At 40.5% G+C, this 22,932-nt stretch overlaps 2 long non-coding RNA genes across 3 annotated transcripts in view; one reads left to right on the top strand and one right to left on the bottom strand.

The window, feature by feature from the left end:
• LOC131408221 (uncharacterized) overlaps nucleotides 1–22,932 on the bottom strand; it is a 178,659-nt gene that overhangs the window by 60,483 nt on the left and 95,244 nt on the right. The window lies entirely within an intron of this gene.
• LOC131408227 (uncharacterized) lies at nucleotides 894–21,991 on the top strand. 2 transcript variants are annotated; one of them, XR_009220723.1, is made up of 3 exons: nucleotides 894–954; nucleotides 13,452–13,614; nucleotides 21,871–21,991. It is a non-coding gene; the product is annotated as an uncharacterized LOC131408227 (long non-coding RNA). The 2 variants fall into 2 exon arrangements; XR_009220724.1 differs by lacking the exon at nucleotides 894–954 and adding an exon at nucleotides 2,543–2,658.

Here is a 22,932-nt window from a genome sequence, read left to right on the forward strand (position 1 = left end):
AACCACAAAACAACAATTCACAAGACAAGTAAACAACTAAAGTAGAAACCAGAATAAGAAAAATAGAGGTTAAAGGAGAGATGGAGAGAGATGGTTGGGGTCAGAAAACATGGCTTAGTCATCCTTGAAGTCTCCCTCAGACTCTGATCATTCTTAGTGCTCAGTAAACACTTTGAGCCCATGAGCCTGGAGAGGGGCAAAGTGAGAGGTGGTTGGGAGGGGAGACAATGCAAGGATACCCTTGTGGAGGCACTGACATTGAAAATCAGTGACATTTTGCCAAGGTGTTTACCATAATATATTAAGGATTATTCTGGAAAGTTAAAGATTTTTCTGGAATGTACATTTTCATTTTATGGAAACTCCAACTAGCCCAGAGAACGATTGAGCCATTTCAGCTTTAGAAATAAAGAGAGGGGTCAGCCCTGTGGCACAGCGGTTAAGTGCGCACGCTCCACTGCGACAGCCCCGGTTCACAGGTTGGAATCCTGGTGTGCACCAACATACGGCTTGTCAAACCATCCTGTGGTAACATCCCATATAAATTACAGGAAGATGGGCACAGATGTTAATCCAGGGCCAATCTTCCTCAACAAAGAGAGGAAGGTTGGCAACAGAAGTTAGCTCAGGGCTGATCTTCCTCACAAAAAAAGAAAGAAAAGGAAATAATGAGAAAATTTTCTGTCAGTTTTAAGAATGAAAACCAGTTACCATCTGGAAAACAGGTGCAATTTGAGATGAGAATGTGGAGAAAGAATTAGTTGTCACACGTTGTTTTTGCTTTTCTCTAGGGCAATAAGGCTTGCAGGGGAAATGAAGTTCCATCTTTGCTCTATTGAGTTTGAGAAGATGTAAAATTCATTTGCTCAGGGCAACACTGTTGACCTGTGGAGAAAGACAAATGGTTCAAGCAGCTGATCTAAAGGCATAACCTATATGTGCAAGGTATTTGTGGTAGGTATTGAAGGAAATACAAAGAATTATAAGGTTCCAAGCTCCTCCACATCCATGACATGGTTTGCAAGATGTAACTTGATTCTGCCAAGGTATTTAGTGTATGCTGTATTGGACAACCTAAAAAAAATGGGAATGTTATCGAGAAATTGTAATTAAGGACAGCTTCTTAGGAGAGGTGGACTACATCAAGTCCTCAAAGGGACCACTTTTGGGCAGGTGGAGGGAAGAAAGTGTGAGGATATCAGATGGGGGAAGAGGGGAAAGGTACAGACGTAGAAAGCAACATGGCATTTGGGCATGGGAGTGGGGAGGCCATGACAAGCACAGTCTTCCTGTGACTGAGAGGCAGCTCAGTTTCCTCCTCCAGGAGCCCAGCACTGCTTCACATCTCCTGGCCTCCCCCACCTGCAGACCCCCCGCCTGAGCCAAGGCCTATCTTATCTGGATCACTGCCTAATCTCCCAACAGGACCCTTTACTTCCAGTCTTAATTTCTTCTAATCTTTCCTCCCCAATGCCTCCAGAGTTACCTTCAAGAATCCAAATTTGTTTAAATGTGACATCTGCTTATACTCTTTCAATGACTGCTCAGAGCATCTGAGAGATCATTCAGATTCCTGAGCTGGACACGCAGGCTTTCTCTTGCTGTCCTCATCTTTAGCCTCATCACCCACTCTTTCCTACATGTTCACCTTGTTCCAGCCTTAACAATACCCCAATATTCTGAAAGCTTTAGCATCCTTTATATCTGTCTTTTTATATGTGTTTCTTCTGCACTCCTATCCCCTTGTTTAATCAACTTAATTCCTATTCCTTAATCTAAACTCATGTCAAATGTTCCTCCCTCTTGGACACTTTCCCTGAGAGGTCTCCATCTAGAGACCCCTTTTGATGTCCCCATGTTGGGACCCTGTACTTATCTACTTTTACATAACTGTTGTTTTATTCATGTCTCATAGACAGCGAGCTCCTTAAAGCTGAGATTATACTTCTTCTTGATAAATAAATGGCAAGGAATAGGATACATTGGAGCATATGCGGAAGCCATTTGGTGTAAAACTATTTGGGCCTGACCTAGTTTTTTTTTTTTTTGTCCAAAAGGGGCCTGTAGCCTCTGTTCATCTATTGTACATCAATTTTAAGCAATTAACATGGCCCAAAGACAAGAACAATACCCTTAAGATGTAAATGCAACTTCCCTCACATTGGCATTTCCTTGAGGATAAGCATTTCTCCCTAGGCTAGGATTTGATTGCTGTGCTCATCTTGTGACCACCCAACTCGAGACAACAGCCACGCCCATGGAGACAGCAGACCTGATACCCACTGTGTCCATCAATCGAGGTGCTGACAGGTCAATGTTGCGGCTATTGTAAAAGGGACACTGCAATCGCATGTGATACCTGCTCTTTGATAGTATATAACCACTGTGTACACCTGACTTCTTCGGAGTGCTCCATTTCTTCATGAAAGGACTCTCCCAGGCTATACGGCCTTCAAAGGTTGGCTCATGATAAACTCACCCCATTTTTGATTTATAGATTGGTTATGGGTTATTTGCATCGACATTTCTTGGCTTAGTTGTGGCAGGATTTCAGAGAAATCCACCAGAGACCACCTGGAATCTACACTGAACTGACACTTGGTACCACAGGGGCACTTTGAGCCCCACCCGGATCACTGCATTCTTCAGGTGACCCTGGTGAGTTCTCCTGAATCCCAGACCTCTTTATTTTAAGTTGATGGTCCAAGAGTTTATTTGAGCTGTTTTAAGGTCTTGAGACTAGAGACTTTGAAGGGTACCAGTACATTTCCTAGGTGGAGAAAAACCTAGGGGGAATTTCCTAGGCCAAGGGAACTTAGGGAAAGCTTGGAGTAAACTGAGTTGGTTGTCCTTTTAATTTGGCTTTAAAATTGGAAAGAATTATGTTTATAAGTTCTCTACAAAACTGCTTGATAGAGAAATGAGAGTCTGATCTTGTTCAGCTATGAAGAAAAGAGACATGGCTCCTCCCGGCTGAAAAGGCGTTTTACAGGTGACTGAAAAACCTCAGTAGGCGTGTCAGAGGTGAACCTCACGATGTGTAGCCGTCCTATAAGGCATTCCGTTATCATTCACGTTAATTAATTATAGCTTCGTCCGGGGATGCACACATGAGAGTTGGTCACCCGCGCTCCGAACCGCCACAGTGGTCCTAGACTGCCAGCGGGAGAAACCTAGACAAATAAGACAGTGATTACGACATTCCTTTAGGGAATAACACTCAAAGCAGCACACTTGTGACCCACTACACAGTTCGAGAAGTTGTTCAGACTTTAGAAAAAACAAACGAACAAACAGAACTAAAAATGGGAAACCGTGCTTCAAAAGCCTGCCGGCTTCCAGATGGACAACCCCCGACGGGGACTCCCGCTGGTTTCCCGTATACTGCAGACGGAAACAATGCTTGCAAGTATTTAACTAAATGGGAAAGGTTAACTAAGGACGACTTAGGTCGTAAATGGCCAAAATGGGGAACGTTTGACCTCTGAAAACTACTGTATTTGCGCGCCCATGTTGAAAAAGCCGGCGATAAAACCAAAACAAAAGAAGGGGAAGATTATTACGATTGGCATTTAGAGGCTTCAAAGTGTAATAATGATAAAATGACCTCTTTACAGGAGACTAACCGTAAACTGACTGAGACCATTTCTGAATTAAAGAGAGATAAGAAGTCAGAAGCTGTCCACCCCCCTCACCTCCTCTACCTCCTCCACCACCGCCGCTTTCAGCACCTCAGAGCTCATCTCCTCCTTCCCTCAGCACCCGTGTATCCTTTCCTTTCTGAGCTTCCGTACCCTGACCTATCCACTTCACCTCCTCCTCCCTCACCTCCTCCTCCTCCTTCACCTCCTCCTCCTTTCTCACCTCTTCCTTCTCCCTCACCTCTTTCTCCCTCACCTCCTCCTCCTCCCTCACCTCTTCCTCCTCTCTGTCCTCCTCCTCCTTCACCTCCTCCTCCCTCACCTCCTCCTCCTCTCTCACCTCCTCCTCCTCCCTCACCTCCTCCTCCTCCCACTCCTCCTCCTCCTTCCTCTCCTCCTCCTCCCTCACCTGCTCCTCCTAATTCACCTCCTCCTCCTCTTTCACCTCCTTCTCCTCCTCCTTCTCCTCCTCCTCCTCCCTCTCCTCCTCCTCCTCTCTGTCCTCCTCCTCCTTTCTCACCTCCTCCTCCTCCCTCACCTCCTCCTCCTCCCACACCTCCTCCTCCTTCCTCTCCTCCTCCTCCCTCACCTGCTCCTCCTAATTCACCTCCTACTCCTCTTTCACCTCCTTCTCCTCCTCCCTCTCCTCCTCCTCCTCCCTCTCCTCCTCCTCCCTCTCCTCCTTCCTCTCCTCCTCCTCCCTTACCTCCTCCTCCTCCTTCACCTCCTCCTGCCTCAACTCCTCGTCCTCCTCCTTCACCTCCTCCTCCTCCCTCACCTCCTTCTCCTTCACATTCCCCTCCTCCTCCACCCATAGAGAAAAGAAGGAGTAACTCTCAGGGAGCAGATACTGAAAGTCCTAAAGTTGTAGTGTCTGCCTTTAAGAAGAAACCTGTTACTGGGTGAAGTGAGCCTGCTCTTGTGTATACTCCTTGGACTAGAAGTGAATTTAAGAATTTGACGAAGGACTTCCCAGACCCTTTACAAGATCCTTTAGGGTTTGCTTAAGAATTTGATTTTATTGTTAGAACATATGCACAGGATATTCAGATTTATATCAGCTTGTGCATTTGCTGGTGTCTGAGAACAAAGCAAATGAATGGATAAAAGAGGCAGATTGGAGAGACGCCCTGGAGGATTTCCATAAGCATGAGCCTCACCACCTTAAGGAGTGTAGGAATATTGCTCGAAACTTACACAAAGCCAGTCCAGTAGTTTTTCCCAGGATGATAGATTGGGCTAAAGTCCATCAATGTAAGCATAGACCCGAGGACTCTATCTTTGATTATTTCGAAAGGCTTGAGAGAGCCTTCAAACAGCACTCTGGGGCGGCTCCCGAATGTTTTGAGGATCATTAAAATGATTCAATTTTCAATTCAATTTCCTTGGAAGGATTAGATGAGGAATTAGCAAAATTAGTTAAGAGACATGAACTGGATTGGACTTTAATGCACACTAGTGCTCTTGTCACTATTACAGATAAACCAGTTTCTGCACAGCAAAGGAAACTGTCAACAAAATGAAAAGACAACCTACCAACTGGGAGAAAATATTTGCAAATCATATGTCTGACAAGGGGCTAATTTCCAAAATATATAAAGAACTCATACAACTCCACAATAAAAACTGAACGACCTGATCAAAACATGGGCAGAGGATATGAAAAGACATTTTTCCAAAGAAGTTATACAGATGGCCAACAGGCATGAAAGATGTTCAACATCACTAATTATTAGGGAAATGGGAATCAAAACAACAATGAGATATCACCTCATACCCATCAGAATGGCTATTATTAAAAAGGCAAGAAATAATAAGTGTTGGAGAGGATGTGGAGAAAAGGAAACCCTCATACAATGCTGGTGGGAATGCAAACTGGTGCAGCCACTATGGAAAAAAAGATGGAGATTACTCAAAAAATTAAAAATAAAAATACCATAAGATACAAGTAGTCTACCTCTGCGTAATTATCCAAAGAATATGAAGTCAGTAATTCAAAAAAATATTATGCACCCCTATGTTCTTCACTGCGTTATTCACAATAGCCAACACTGAGTAGCAACTCAAGTACTTATCAATGGATGAATGAATAAAGATGTGATATATATACATATATACCATGCAATACTACTCAGCCATCAAGAAGACAACATCATGTCATTTGTGACAGTATGGATGGACATTGACGGTATTATACTAAGCAAAACAAGTCAGAGAAAGAAAAATACTGATTGATTTCACTCATATGTGGAAAATAAACAAACAAACACATAGATAAGGAGTACAGATTGTGGTTACCAGAGGGAAAGAGGGAAAGGTGTAAAGGGGGACGTATGTATGGTGACAGATGAAAACAAGACTATTGGCGGTGAACATGATCCAGTCTATACAGAACTGAAATATAGTAATGTACACCTGATATTTACACAGTTATAAGCCATATGACCTCAATCAAATTAAAAAGAAATTTATTTTTAAATATAGCAAGACCCACTTTACACCTGGACTGCAGGCAGCCCACGCACTCACTGAATTACACAGAAGGGCAGTTTCCCAGGTGAGTTCTGTCTATTTTGCCACCGTCGGAACCTCCTGATGAAGAACACAGGACCAAGGATGCTGAAGCAGGTGGGACCCCTGGAGCAGGGAATGTTCTGAGAGTGTGTGACACAAAGTATCTGTGCAGTGCATACTGGGTAGTGAGTTTGTGCTTCTCTTCAAGGTATGCCTTTGATCATAATCTGCAAATAACTCAAGGAAAACCACTGGTAGGCTTGTTAAATGGAAAATTCTCATGTCCCAACTTCAATGCTGCTGAGTTAGAATTCCGGGGAAAGGGACACTGGACTTGTCCAGTTATTATCGTGTAGACTGAGGTCTGAGAAGCACTGCTGCTGGCGTCCAGCTGTAGCCACTGCCCGAGGTCCAAGCTCCACATCTTGTGAGGCCTGAGATGGCTCCCAGGGGAGATTTCTGTCTGTCGTCTGCAGAGGGGCGGCCACCTCACCTCTTCCCGCTGACTCGCTTCCCTAACTGGCTTCGTTGTGCCTTTCTTAGTCCTTTTCTTTACCTTCAGAGATAACTGGGAGAGGCAAGATAGAGATACAAATTTTACTAAATCTAACTTTTAGGTAATCTTTAAAAAATTGTACAGCGTTCAGATGTAATATTTATTTTTCTGTTGGGTTGTTTTTTGTCTTTGTGCCTTTTGTTGTTTTAAAGTATTTTGTGTTATTGGCTGGGAAGATAGCATGAGATTAACATCAGCTTTATATGGAGCCATAAACCAGGAAAGCACTTTATATTAGTCATACGGAATTAAGAATCACATTTGTGTAATGATGTATAAAGGAATTTGGTGGTTTTATTCCTTGTTTTTTCTTCTTTTTGGCATAATAAAGTCCCAGTTTCTTCTTGGTAGACTGATGAGGAATATTGATGTCTGATCTATAAGTGAAGAGTTAATAGAAGGGCATTGTTACTATTCAGAAATCTCTCCCTCACCAACTTTTCCTAAATGGTAGCATGGGTGTTAGAGTTAAGAATTTTGATATTTCCCCCATTGAGTTATAGAGAGAAATATACTCATTAGAGACTTAACTTGGAGTTGTAGTAAAAGAACATAACATAAGAGCACTGAGCTTGGGCTCTGCCATGTATCAGCTTTGTAACCTGGCTGAGTTTTCTAGCCACTGTACCCAGTCTCTTCATCTGTAAAATGGTGAGAAGAACAAGATCTACTACATCAGAATATTTTGAGGGTTATGAGAGTTCATGTATGTTCAAGCACAGAATTAACATTCAGATTGCAGTGTCTGGTTCAGTAGAAGTGTTTGCTGCTGTTATTATAATTATCATTATTTCATCTCCTTATCTTCCTCATGAGTTCCCTGTAAAACCAACAATGATCCACAGTGTCAACAGTTTTATTCCAGGTCCCTGCTTAAAGACCTGCAAAGGGAGCCTCGTGCTTGCAACCTCCTGTTTTTATCCCAGTCTCTGGAGGGATGCATTGACTTCTTTCTTCTTTGCACTGAGGCACTGAATGGGGCCCACACCCAGCCCTGCATGTCCTCCTTTTGATATCCGATGCTTTTGAAACACTCCTTAGTGTTTACTTGGTGGACTATACTCCCTTACATGAGCAACTCATGGGAGATAAGATGTAGGAAACATTGTTCCATATAGGTCTCTGAGTTTACCATAACACAGAGTAGAGTTGATCAAGGGCCAAGGTAGAGTTCCGTAATGCAAAGATCTTCAGAGATGAGGGTGTTCTAATGTGACACCACCTGAAAATAAAGCAAGAACATAAAAGCATATGTAGTTTTACAAGGAAAAGCACACAACTAAAAGAATTGATCCCATTAAATACACTGTTCTATTTGTTTATGCATCAAATTACTGATAGGAAATAGCCAAGTGTAGAGAGAGTAGAATTGATCCATTTCATAGAGAATTCTTTTTAACAGTTGTTCATATCTTGTGTTTTACATCATTGATTAGGGTAATATTTTCATCTTTTCCTGTCCTAGTGTCTTTATCTTTCTCAACTTTTCCAAGAGATATATTTATATTATCCTCTAAAATTTTAGGGCAATTTAAAAAAAGTTATGAAACATTTTAAGTTATTGATTTTGTATATTGGAGGAGCACTAGATTGCAAGTGAATTAGTGATAATTAGAGTTTTAGTTTGGTAAAAGATGGTAGTTGGAATTGATACCAGGATGTTTGTAACCTAGTTTTTTCTTCATTTTTTGATGTATTTTTCAAAATGACAGAGCAAGTAATTTTTAATATAATAACTTGTCTCATTTTAAAATATGTGTTCTTGGAGAGGGTGATGGAGGTAAGTAGAAAATAATTTAATGTAGTGACTGTTTTTCTCCAGTTGATCTGTTATAAACCCAACAGCCATATAGCATCCTTTTGTCCAAATGACCTGATGTCACTTTCTTGACTTTTCTTGCTGTGACTCTAGCAATCTGAGGTCACACCATCTTCTCTCTCCTAGTCGTGTTTTCAGTTGTAAGAGTAACATTGTCAATAATATAGTGACAACTTTGCACACAGTCTACTATTTACTAAAATATATATATCAATTGCAGACTTTGATAACATAATTATTAAGTAATGAACTATTTCCAGTGCACTTAACAGCTGATGGCTACACATTATTGTGTAGTGACATCATGGTTAAAACTATTATTTGCAACATGTGGCCCCTTTCAATTTTATTTTAAAGGAAATGCTTCAATGACATTTTTCTTTTTGAAGAAGAAAGACTTGCATTCCCATCTTAGAAAATTGAGAACTGGCTTTTTGCCTTTTTTTTTTTTGTCTTCAGCTCCTCGTCCTACTGGTTACTAATTCATATGTCCAGTTACTTCAGATTCATGGTGCTGCCTCCTCTGCCTGTTTCATGGCTCTCACTTTAATTTTTCCATAATCCCTTCTGTGAAGGAGGTTTCTCTCCACGCTCATATAGCGAGGAAGGAACCGACCCTCCTTTATGTGAACTTGGAGACAGAGGCCCAGGTGAAGCCTCGGTGCCCCTCCCCACCAGTGAGCTGCAGAAGGGCTGCAGAGTCCTGTGAATCTTTGGCTCCCCTCCTGCCTCCCTACATATTTGGCATTGTCTCCACAGAGGATCCCAGCTTGTTACAATCGAATTGTTGAAGTCTATAGAAGCTGGCTGAAGGATAAGACTGGTTAGAAAGACATCAGCAAGCAGTGTGCTCCAAAAGTTGGTGGCAGAAACATTAAGAAGAAGAAAACCTTTCCATTTATCTTGTTTTCTCTTTATCTTCTCTCTCTTCCTTTTCCTTTACTTAGATGGTACAAAACCTGTCCACCCCCGATGGCGGTTGTTTTTTTCCTCAAAGCCCCAGGACAGAGCTGGATATCCTAGTTGTAGGTCAACCCATGGTGGTTCTTTTCCTGGAGTCCCACGGCATTTTATTCATATCTCTTTCATTCAAATTATTTCTGTAGTGTAATTTATCTGTTCATACATGTCTGTCTTCCTTGCAGACCCCCGACATTTCAAGACCTTTGGGCACATAATATATACTTAAGTACTTGAGTGAATCAGTGAGGCTCTTTTGTTGAATAAGATCTAAATAAATAAAATACTTACTCGGCACATGATTGCAAGCATTTGAGAGAGAGTTTTCTGGCTGCTAAAGCAGCCTGTGGACCAGTTTAGAGGCTCAGTGCCAAGGTTACTCAATAGATTTAGACAAAATGAAAGAGATAATTAACTTTAGTTTTAAAATTCATGGAGAACAGGAGCAGGATATCTAGGTGTGCATCAGGACTTGATCATTCTTGTTGCATCTTTGGAAAATCCAGTCCTTTATGTTTCTATGAAAATGTCACTGGCCAAGAGAATGAACAGAGGGCTGGTTTTTAGAAAGGCAATTTTGTCACAGGAAACCCTGGAGGAAAATATATGGAAGGAGAGCTGCTAGAAACATGGCAGAAACTTTTTGTGTGGAAACCCTAAAAATTGGGTTTACATGCTGGCTGAAAGAATTGTAACCCAACTTTTCTCCAATATAGATTTGAGCAGCTTTTAAATATCTAGGTATACAAAAGGATTACAAAGGAAAATAGATCAAACTGAAAGGAGTTTAGGATGGAACAATGAGATGAAGCTGAAGTAAGCCAGCGCACTGAAATGTGTTTCCGAAGGACCTGCAGTTTTCTTTTTTCTTTTTATTCATTTTTTTTCCCCAAAGCCCCAGTAGATAGTTGTATGTCATAGATGCATATCCTTCTGGTTGCTGTACATGGGACGCGACCTCAGCATGGCCAGAGAAGTGGTACGCCGGTGCGCGGCTGGGATCCAGACCCGGGCCGTCAGCAGCAGAGCGCGCGCACTTAACCACCAAGCCACGGGGCCGGCCCGGAAGGACGTGCAGTTTTTAAAGGTAGTTGGAAATGTATCCCTCAGGTTTAAAGTAGAAAGGGAAATGGGAATAATTCTCTATCATCTCATGTCCATGAGATTAAAAGCAACAGTCTCTCAGAGAAGCAAAACCTTTCTGGCCTCTAATGTTCCAAAAAGTGTTTTGAATGGTGCCTAATGAAAGAGATTCTGTGTGACATGATGCAAATACAGTATCATCAGCTCATTTCCAAGTTTAGTTCAAACACTTTAGGCTACGTTCACTTGAGGTAATGCAGAATTCTATAAGGGGCCAAGGAAGAGGCTGACAGCATTCTCTCTCAGCTTCTCACTTGACCAAGGGAGAAAACGTTCTTGAACAGATTGACCACGTCTCCTCAAGAATATTCTCCATTTTCAATTTTTCTTTTTGTAAACTCAGTCTGCATTTTCCATTACATACGCAAGCTAAAGCCTGTGTGTAGACATCCTTCATTGACAATGAGGAGCAGATCCATACTATTAAGTAATCAAATAAGCAGAACATACAGTTGGCCCCTTTTAGGAAAATTACAGGTTTAAGCCCACCTTCATTGTTGGAAGGACATGGTATACCACAATTAAAATATCTATGATTTATTATGCAGCTAATCATAAGTCATGCTATTTAAATGAAACTAAATGAATTCTTCTTCTATTAAATTGACTAGATTTTACTTAAACTGACTAATAATTTTACATAGGTGCATTTTTACTTAAAATATAAAACTCTTTAGAGACTGCTTCATTCAGTTTTAGAGGCATATTCTGTATATTTTGGTGATTTTATTTATTTTCCTTCATAGCAGAGAGGCACATCCTACTCTTTTTCTTGCTGCCCTCTCTCTACAAGATAAAACTCATCCAAGTTTATTTTGTTTTATAAGGCATAGTCTTACGTTGTGATGATAAAGAGATCATTTCTGAAACATATTTGGAATAGTAGGGAGCCCAGAATTTTAGATTATGCTCAGAATTTTGTGAGGTAACTTCAAAAATGATGGAACAGTTAAAGTTTTGCCAGGAAATTATTCTCCTACTTTTCTTCACAGTAATTAAAAAAAAAAAAGTTTAGTTTCTTAATTCTTCAGATGGGTGAGTGTAGGAGTTGGCAGGATTATATGTACCCTTGAGAGATCTCTCTATGCGTTACTCTTTCAAAACGACCATCCTGGGCCAGCCCCGTGGCTTAGTGGTTAGGTGAACGCACTCCACTGCTGGCGGCCCTGGTTCGAATCCCAGGCACGAACCGATGCACTGCTTCTGTAGCCATGCTGAGGCCGTGTCCCACATACAGCAACTAGAAGGATGTTCAGCTATGACATACAACTGTCTACTGGGGCATTGGGGGAAAAAATAAATAAATAAAATAATTTAAATAAAAAATTAATTAAAAAAAACCCACCATCCTAGTTGATGAATATTTTATGGGGACTCTGTCAGTCCCAGAGCTGCTGACAGAGGCAGTTCCCAAAGCTCCAGCAGGTCCCGGGAGAAGACAGCGCTGGTAATCAGCGTCATCAGAGTTTGCATGAGGCGTGGTCATTCTCTGGATGTTAGAACTGAGTGGAGTTTTCAAACGCAGCCCAGTGACTCTAGACCTGAGCCCTGCTCAGAAGCCAGTTGCCTTGTCATTTGCTCTGAGCATGGTGTCTTCCCTCTGCTCGTGCCCCTTTTTGCCATTTCTCATGCTTCTCCTGACTCTTTCTCTTTCCTACACTTTCTTTCTTCTTTTTTCTCTCTTTCTTACTTTTACTCTCTATTATATTCCTTCTCCTTAGCATTTTTTTCTTCTTTCTCTTATTGTTCTCATTCATTTTCTTTTTATTTTGTAGTACAGTTACTCTGTACATCACTTTCATCTTAAAATCTTGGACCCTCTACAACTCTTATACTTCAGTTAGCTATTTTGAAGAGAGTATTTTGATAAATTTCTCTTAGATGTTATAACATGCTGATTCAAGGAGGTAAAAACTATCATGAAAGGGATGTGGATGGAGAATGAATTCAGTTCAGGTAGCCATGGAATTAGACAGAGGGAAACTGAGAGCTTAGGGGTGGGTGTTCAAAATATTTCCTGATACATCTTTGTACTTCATTGGTGTGGTAAACTGCACACAGTCGTATTTACTGTTGGAGCCCAGAAGTTTGCTCCTCTGGGCAGGTCAGTAGGTCTCGCTTGGCCTATAGAAAAGAAGCTAGGAAACACTGCCTGCATTTCTAATGTAAAGAACTGTTCGTGTTCCACCAGGAGACCTTCTGGTCTCTTCCTTGTACTATATGAATAGAAAAAGAGGAAGAGAAGCTTTTCTCCATCTGCACAAAGCCGGGACCCTATCTTGAGTTTGAGAGGATTTGCATGTGACTGAAAACAAAAGTGTTCCCGAGTTTGGATTTGCTTTAACAAGATCTATTGGCTGGCTTTGATGTTAAAGGTCTTTATTCAAAATTGGTACCTCTAGTGTTAAGTTCAGTGTTGAGATTTGTCAGTATAAGAAAGAAGAATCCCTTTTTGATTAACTCAGTGAAATACAATATTTGGGAAAATGGTTATATTTGAAGGCTACTTGTTAATATTCTTTCGCCACAGTGACATCTGTTGCTAAGTGACTATTTCATGCTATTCTCGATGATTTCTGTTTGCAAGACACGCCCTGAGCTTGATAAATAAATGGCAAGCAATAGGATATATTGGAGCATATGAGGAAGCCATTTGAGGTAAATCTAATTCAGCCTGAGTTTGTTTTTCCAAAAGGTCCTGTCGCCTGCATTGTGTATCTGCTTTGCCATGTCTCAAAGAGAAGAGTAAATGCCCTTAAGATAAAGATGCATCTTCCCCCTCATTGGCATTGCCTTAAAGATAAACATTTCTCCCTAGGCTGGGATTTGACTGCTGCAGTCATCCTGTGACCCCCCAGCTCGCGACAACAGACCTGACACCAGCCACACCCATCGAGACATCTGACCTGCTCCCTGCTGTGTCCATCAATAGCTATTCTGGCAGGGCAACCTGGCATGGCAATTTTGTGGCTATTGTAAAGGTACATTACCATCCTATGTGATACATGCTCTTTGATGGTATATAACCGCTCTGTACATTCCACTTCTTCAGTGCCCTTCCTTCTTTATGGAAGGAAGGCCCAGGGCCATGGTCCTCAAAACTTGGCTCATAATAAATTCACCCCAATTTTGATTTATACGTTGGTTATGGATTATTTATGTAGACATTTGTTGGTGTAGTCGTGGCAGGATTTCAGAGAAACCCACCAGAGATCACCTAGAATCTACACTGAACTGGCATTGGGTACCAACAGGAGCCCATTGTGCCCTCCAGATCACTGCATTCTTCAGGTGACCCCAGTGAGTTCTCATGAAACCTGGACTTCTTTATTTTAAGTCGACGGTCCAGAGTTTATTTGAGCTGTTTTCAATGCTTAAGGCTAAGTGTCTTAAGGGGGTATTGATACATTCCCTAGGTCAGAGGAACCTAGGGAGGAATTCCTAGGAAAGAGAAATATAGAGGGAATTTCCTAGGTCAGGGGAGCCTAGCGGGAACTTTTGGACTGAATAGGGCAGGGTGATTTTTTAATATGGCTTAAAATTGGGAAGAATTATGGTTATAAAGTATGAACAAAACTGCTTGATAGAGAAATGAGAGACTGAATCTGTTCAGCTCTGAAGAAAAGGGACATTGCTCCTCCCGAACTTTCAGGAACTCTCAGGCAACTGAGAATCTCAACGGGGGTGTCAAAGGCGAACAGCACGACGTGTGACGGTCCTTCCTATAGGGGGCTCCACTATCATTCATGTTAATTAATCACAGGTTCATCCGGGGACGCGCACATGAGTGTTGGCCACCCGCACTCAAAACCCCCATGGCATTCCCCACACTGCTGGCAGGAGAAACCGAGGCATGTAAGAGAGTGATTATGACATTTCTTTAGCGAGTAACACTCACAAGCTGCACACTCCTGACCCACTACACAGTCCCTAGAAATTGTTCAGACTTTGTAGTAAAATAAAATAAAAGAAAAGCAAAAAATTGAGTTTGCTCGACCATTCCCGGCTTGGCTGCCTGGCCTCTGAACCCAGGAGACTTGCCCAAATGCTAAGATAGCAGGGGGCCTAAGACTGAAAGAAAAAAAAAAATGGAAAGAAGCTTTCTGCAGATGGAAACTGCTAAATTTTCTAAAACAGCGGCTATAAAATCTTTGTTGCATCTCTCTGTTCTTTATGTGTGTGTCTCTAAATGTATGTTATATTTGCGCGGTGTTTTACCTCCGGAGGTTATGGTCAAAATCAAGAGGTCTATTCAATTAATTTGAAATAAGCACTTAAAAAAGTTATTTCTAGGGCCGGCCCGGTGGCTTAGCAGTTAAGTGTGCGCACTCCGCTGCTGGTGGCCCGGGATCAGATCCCGGGCGCACCAACGCACCACTTCTCTGGCCATGCTGAGGCCAAGTCCCACGTACAGCAACTAGAAGGATGTGCAGCTATGACATACAACTATCTACTGGTGCTTTGGGGGGGAAAAAAATAAATAAATAAAATCTTTAAAAAAAAAAGTTATTTCTAAATCCAAATATTTTTTCAGTTAATGTGATATGAAATAATCTTTGGTAAATAAAAGCTTATTTAAGCTTGTTAGTTTTCAGCATTGGATAAAATGTAGATATGCAGCCTTTATTCGTCAAATAAACTGATGTTATTTCTATTACAAAACTGGTCTCAAAAATAGTAAATGATGGCTAATATTATCTAATGTCTCATAAAGTCTTGTAGGCAATCTAAATAATTATTGAGGGGCCAGCCCTGTGGCTTGGCAGTTAAGTGCGCATGTTCCGCTGCTGGTGGCCCAGGTTGGGATCCCGGGTGCACACCCAGGTACCGCTTCTCCGGCCATGCTGAGGCCGAGTCACACATACAGCAACTAGAAGGATGTGCAGCTATGACATACAACTATCTACTGAGGCTTTGGGGGGAAAAATAAATAAATAAAATCTTAAAAAAAAAATAATTATTGAGAACAGGTAACTAAATAGATGTGGAAAAAATGAGTATTAAGAGAACTTTAAACAATAATCATATGTTATAGTGTATATAGCTTCTAAACTGTTTTTGGTGACTTAAAACATTAGGGTTTTCTAAATTTTATGATAAAAATTCATTGAGTATCTAGATCATTTCCAAATAAGATAAGATATTAGACATTGTTAAATATAGGTTTATCTACTTTTGGCTTATTACAGAAAAACTAAAAGGTGTTTTGGGTCTATTGGTAAACATGTCTTGTGTTTTATTTAAAAGATTGTACTATAAAGTAACATGTTTCCAAAAATTATAAAAATTGTCCATATAAATTTGTCAAGCCACGAAATGCTAATGTGAAAGAAATTTTATAATTGCTTGCCTAGTTTTTACTTAAAAATTAAGGTTTCTAAGGGTTAAAAATTTCTAATATGTGATTAAGCTACTAAAAACTTAAGAACAATATGTTTGTATTCAAGGAGAGTAAGATCTGTGTTTTCTTTAAGAAGATATGAAAAATGGAAATATTTTTGTTGGGTTAGGAAAGATAAATTTGTCCTGAAAAGTACTAGAAGGAAAAAAAAGGAGCTCATGGCACAAATTCTGAATGTAAACAAAAAGTTATAGAAGGTTTGTTGAAGAGAAACTCTGAGGAGTTTTATACACGGTCGAGTTGGCTAAGATTAAACTAAATCCAATTAAGTAAATGATTTTTAATATCAAAAGTAAGCTGGTACAAAATTCAAATTTGGTCTTCCTTTTAAAAGGATAATTTTATTCTACTCTTTTTTTTTCCCCCAAAGCCCCAGTAGATAGTTGTACGTCATAATTGCACGTCCTTCTAGTTGCTGTATGTGGTACGTGGCCTCAGCATGGCTGGAGAAGCAGTGCAGTGCGTGGGTGCATGCCCAGGATCCAAACCAGGGCCGCCAACAGCAGAGGGCGCACACCCAACAGCTAAGCCATGCGGCTGGCCCTATTCTACTCTTAATCTACTCTTGATAGAGGTTGTTACGTAAAAAGATTTTTCTTTACCTTTGAGTTAAGTTTATCTAAAGAACAGAGATCTGTTTAGTTAAAGTAATTTCCTATGTTCAAAAGACTGAGGTTTCTCTATTAAGGTCTTTTTGACTGTTTAAATGCTATTTCTTAACTAAGCATGGTTTCACTGAGACAAGAACAGCAACTCCTTGATCTTGTCTGACCAAATGTTTAAAACCCCTCTGTATTTTTCACAATCTCCCCAAAATTCATATCCTAAATAAAGTCTTTCTTATAACTTTTTTCTTTGAGAATTTTCAAAGGGCCCGGGCAATTCTCAAGGAAATTTGATCTCTTCCTATAAAGAGGGAGATACTAAAGTAATTAGGTTTGTTAAGTATGCTAAATTGCACGGGAGGCAGTGTCAAGTAAATGATAAAACTTCTTAGGTTACACTGAGTAGGTAAATATCACTCAAATATCACTTTTAACCCTGCTATCTTGCTTCCAACATTACAAGAGGAAAGACCACGACTGCATTCTATTTAATTTGGTTTGCAGATGGGTCTTACTTAAATGATAAGCAAGATATTACCAAGCTGGATATGCAGTCCAGAGAATGGCTGTGTGGGGGAAGAGGGAGAATCCCCCTCTGCCCTTTCCCTTAAGGTTCTTATGGCTGGCCAAATAATTAATAAGACAGGTTAGCAGAAGAAAATAATACCAAATATAATAACATGTATACATGGGAGAAACCAGGGACACTGAGTTTCTCAACACAATAGCAGAAATTCTCATCTTAGATACCGTCTTTACATAAAGACAGAGGAGGATGTTGGGGGTGGGGGGGTGTCAGTTACAGGAGATCACCACTAAAGCACTGTAAACAAGAGTAAAGTTATTATGCAGATTTAAGGCCTCACCTTTCACATTGATAAATTTCTAGAAATGAGGTCATCCCCCCTCTTCCCAATACAGAGAGAGAGATACCTTTACAAATGGAGATTTCCCTTATAAATATAAATGTTTGTCTGGCAACTCCTCACAGGGCCATCCAGAGAATGTGGCCAGAGAGACAGAACTTCTGATAAGATGGGCTTGTTGGTGCCTTTCTTATTGTAACATCTATTTTACATTATAGTACAGCCATCAGATAGAAGATCTGTTGCAGGAAGGAGTTACTATGTCAAATTCTTTAGGCAGTTAGTGGGGGAGGTCAAATGTCCGTCAGAGAAAACAATTGAGGTAAAGAGATATATTTCAAGGTGGCCAAATCTTGATCTCCCACACCTGCTAATTCCTATAACTCTGCTAAACCAATATAAGACTTCTTTCCACAAGCTTGAAAGAAATCGCCACGGAAGAAGAGAAACAGATATAGCAGTCAAAAGGGGGAATTTTTGTCACCCCCTCACAGATGTGGCTTGCACCCAGTAAAAAAACCCATAGTACTGTGGGGAGAGAGGGAGAATCCCCCTCTGCCCTTTTCCTTAAGGTTCTTATGGCTGGCCAAATAATCAACAAGGCAGGTTAGCAGGAGAAAATAATACCAAGTTTAACAACATGTATACATGGGAGAAACTCAGACATGAGCAACTCGTCCCTCTGTCTAAGCTGCTTGCTTAAGTATTGTAGCTAAAGGCAAGGAAGGTGTTGGAGGTGGGTAGTGGTCTGGGACTTCAGAATGCAAGAACACAATTCTTTTCAGGGTCATCTATAGATAATGTGGTCAGGGAGAGATAGAGTTTTTTGATAAGCGGGGCTTGGTTCCCCTCCCATTGTAACATCTATTTTACATGATCATTGCAGCCATCATGATAGAAGATCTGTTCCAGGAAAGAGTCACCATGTCAAATTCTTTAGGCAGTTAGTGGGGGAGGTCAAATGTCCCTCAGAGAAAACAATCAAGGCAAAGGGATACATTTCAGGGTGGCCAAATCTTGATCTCCCACAGTCCCGCCTTTGAAACTAAAAGTTTCACAGTCCTTTTGAAACTTAAAGAAGTTTCATAGTCCAGAAGCTGAGTTGGTAGATTGTTTCATCTCACTGAACACATTTCTTAGTCCTGATAATAGATCAGTTCAGTTAAGTTCATTTTAGAAGGTGGTGATGCAGGTGGGCTCTCAAGGTTACACCTATATTGTGGAAGCAAGCAATCAAGTATTTAATAGAAGCATTTCTATGTAAACAAAAGAAAAACAAGGTTAATGGTTGGAGCAAGTTGTAAAGCAGTTTCTGAGTTAGAGGACAGCCAGTGAAGAAGATATTTAGATGTCAGCATCAAAACATCTTTTGCAGTTTAAAATGTCTCTGATGATGTCGTCAGGTCATCTCTCAAGTTTATATCAAGTCCATCAGCTTCAGTTTGTAAGGTTTCAGGAAAAAGGGCAGGTTCAGTTCTCAGTGATTCCAAATGAAAATGATGGAAAAAATGAAAAACATTAGTTTGGAGATCTGTAGCCAGATATTTTAGGAGACTAGAAGAAATCAGGATCCAGTCCAGTAAACAGATATAAAACAAAAACCTCAAAAGACAATTAACAAAACTAGGATCTAATATCCACAAATGTATACTATAGTTTTTACTGAAATATAATTTTTCTCTTTAAAATCACCCTCATTTTTATCAAAGATAGCCAAATTTAGACTAACTAGTTTGTAAAATAAGTCTAGTTCCAATAAAGTTGGCCCAATTATTTACATAAGTACATCAAGAATATCAATTGATCACATAGGCTCTTTTTTTTTTTTAATTTTTTTAATTTATTTTCCCCCAAAGCCCCAGTAGGTAGTTGTACATCATAGTTTCACATCCTTCTAGTTGCTGTATGTGGGACGCGGCCTCAGCATGGCCGGAGAAGCAGTGCATCGGTGCGCGCCCGGGATCCGAACCCGGGCCGCCAGCAGTGGAGCGCACGCACCCAACCGCCAAGCCACGGGGCCGGCCCTCATGTAGGCTTTTTTAAATCTGCTTTGCTGGAAATTTTTTTTTTTAAGAGAATTTTAATTTTATTTATTTATTTTCCCCCCAAAGCCCCTGTAGATAGTTGTAATGTCATAGTTGCACATCCTTCTAGTTGCTGTATGTGGGACGCGGCCTCAGCGTGGCCGGAGAAGCGGTGTGTTGGTGCGTGCCTGGGATCCGAACCCAGGACGCCAGCAGAGGAGTGCATGCACTTAACCACTAAGCCAAGGGCCGGGCCCTGGAACTTTTTTTTTTTAATTTTATTTATTTATTTTATCCCCCAAAGCCCCAGTAGATAGTTGTATGACATAGCTGCACATCCTTCCAGTTGCTGTACATGGGACGCGGCCTCAGCATGGCTGGAGAAGTGGCGCATTGGTGCACGCCCAGGATCCGAACCCGGGCCGCCAGCAGCAGAGCATGCACACTTAACCGCTAAGCCATGGAACTTTTTATAAGGAATCTCAGATTGAACTTTAAAGGCCTCTCGAGGCCAGGAAAGCCAAGTCAAGGATTTTGTCATCAGACATTTCCTGTGTGGGAGATCAAGATTTGGCCACCCTGAAATATATCTCTTTACCTTGATTGTTTTCTCTGAGGGACATTTGACCTCTCCCACTAACTGCCTAAAGAATTTGACATGGGGCTGGCCCCGTGGCTTAGCGGTTAAGTGCGGGTGCTCCACTGCCAGCGGCCTGGGTTCAGATCCCGGGTGCACACCGATGCACCGCTCCTTTGGCCATGCTGAGGCCGCGTCCCACATACAGCAACTAGAACGATGTGCAGCCATGACAGACAACTACCTACTGGGGCTTTGGGGGAGAAAATAAATAAATAAAATCTTAAAAAAAAAAAAAAAGAATTTAACATGGTGGCTCCTTCCTGGAACAGATCTTCTATCATGATGGCTGCAATGATCATGTAAAATAGATGTTACAATGGGAGAGGAACCAAGCCCCTTTTATCAAAAAAACTCTATCTCTCTCTGACCACATTATCTATAGATGACCCTGAAAAGAATTGTCTTCTTGCGTTCTGAAGTCCCAGACCACTACCCACCTCCAACACATTCCTCACATTTAGCTACAATACTTAAGCAAGCAGCTTAGACAGAGGGACGAGTTGCTCGTGTCTGAGTTTCTCCCATGTATACATGTTATTAAACTTGGTATTATTTTCTCCTGCTAACCTGCCTTGTTGATTATTTGGCCAGCCATAAGAACCTTAAGGAAAAGGGCAGAGGGGGATTCTCCCTCTCTCCCCACACCTGCAATACCTACACATTTGGGTGAATTCCTCTCTTCTGAGATTCCTCCAAAATATTTTGAGGTTCCTTGTACCTGCTAGATAAATGACATTCTTTACTTATCCAGTAAATGCTGCTTGGAACATTGAACATAAGGTACCAGGCCAATATTTCCACATGGCTTTATTCCATAAAGTCCAATCTTCATTCTTCAAATCTGTATAGCTATATCGTAAATATTATGTTCCAGTCACAGCCTTGGTAATATAACCAGTATTTCCAATTGTGTCCTGTTATAAGGAGAACAGATTCTTATTGAACTTATGCAAATAACTATATTGCCATGAAAACAATAGTACTTAGTTACTAAGTGTTTATAAATTCTGGAGGGATCAGGTAGAGAGAAAAAGAGAACTATTTTAATTTTGCTTACAAAAGTATCATTTACCAAATTGCTATAAGTCATAGCTAGCTCAGGAGAAAAGAGAAAAAGTTTTCCTTAAATCTGAAAAAAGAAAACATTAAAAATTCCACAATACTTAAAATGAAAAATCATAAAAATTATAATCATCCTGATCAGTTCATTCAGTCCTGTGTAATCCATTTTTGATCCCAATCTTTTTGTTAATGGCTTCATGAAGTCATCAGTTTCTCCATCAGATTTCTGTAATTTCTTACCCAGTTCAGTTTTATGATCAGCAAGTTTATCAGAAGCCTGTACTCCAGTGTAACTGTCATAGTCCGTTCCATGAATTTTTCTGAAGTTGAAACATTTTGCAAAAGCATTAGAGCAAAGAAATAAGTCTGTAAACAAGACCTCAAAATGGCAATTAACAAAGAAATTTGGTTAATTTTGTGACATACAACACTTTAAAATAATAATAACCAGAATTATGACTGATAACCAGGACAGATCAGAATTTCAGTAATGTTATACAATTTCAAGACGCCTATATCAATAACATTTACCCACAAACTACCACCTAAGCAGGTTTATCATCACTTGTCTGACAATGCTTCCCATGTAGTTTAACATACTGAGTTAGCCTAATAAGTTTAGTATCTTCCTCCTTATAGGAAGAGAGCAAATATCTCCAAACTACGATGAGAAGAAGACAACATCAGTTGTAGACAGCTGTCCCAAGACTCTGGACCAGGACTGTATTCCCAACCTTAAATCCACTTATTTAAACCTTTGTTATGCTTAAACTGTATACCTATTTTATAATTGTTACATTTAATATTTTCAGAATACTATCATACTTAAAGAAAGTGATTGATTTGGAACAGACTGGTCTTAAAGTCCAGGCATTTATCGGGTGGCTCCTAATATAATTTAATGGTTATATAGAACAAATCTCTAACCTTGGCTACTGGCCTGATGGCTAAAACACAGCACCCTATCTTCTCTTAAATGCAGGGAAGGATTCACAGTGACAACTGCTGCCAACCTGCCTCTGCTTAAGGCCAGACGGGCTCATTCAGTGTTCCCCTGGTATGACCACCGAGCAGCTAGCTATATTTGTTCCTTTTTTTAGGGCTAAATGATGTCACATCACATACAGAAGCCCTTAATGACAGTCAAGCAGGAATTGCCTTATTAAATACTAAAATGTCTTTAATAAAAAGACTGTCCTTCAAGATAGAATGGCCTTAGATATTTTAACTACAACCCAAGGTGGTACATATACAATCATTCAAACTGAAGGCTGTGTTTTTATACCTGACGAGTCTTCCAATGTGTCGTCTCTGCTAAAGCCCATGAAAAAGCAGGTGAATGCCTTAAGCGATCCTGTGTTCAGTCCTGAGTTTTTTGGTTGGCTCCCTTCTGGTATTGGTTCCTTTTTTCAATCTGGATTGCAATTCCTATTTCTATTACTTCTTGGAATTCTTGTACTAGTCATAATATTTAAACTAATTGCTGTTTTCTTTACTCAGTGCTGTAAGACTGTCATGTAAGCTGGAGTAATGAAACTTGAGGTGGTCGATTGACCCTATAACCTTGGACAAACTTCCTTTTTTGATAAGGACTATGTCTAAGAACTCATTTTACACTAATCTTTTCAAAGATCTTAAATTATTATGATTGTTACTGTACTTGTTCTATAATTGTGAATAGCGTAAATACAAGGATTCATA

The sequence above is a fragment of the Diceros bicornis genome, chromosome 7 (assembly GCF_020826845.1).
Source record: "Diceros bicornis minor isolate mBicDic1 chromosome 7, mDicBic1.mat.cur, whole genome shotgun sequence".
NCBI classification, from domain to species: Eukaryota; Metazoa; Chordata; class Mammalia; order Perissodactyla; family Rhinocerotidae; genus Diceros; species Diceros bicornis.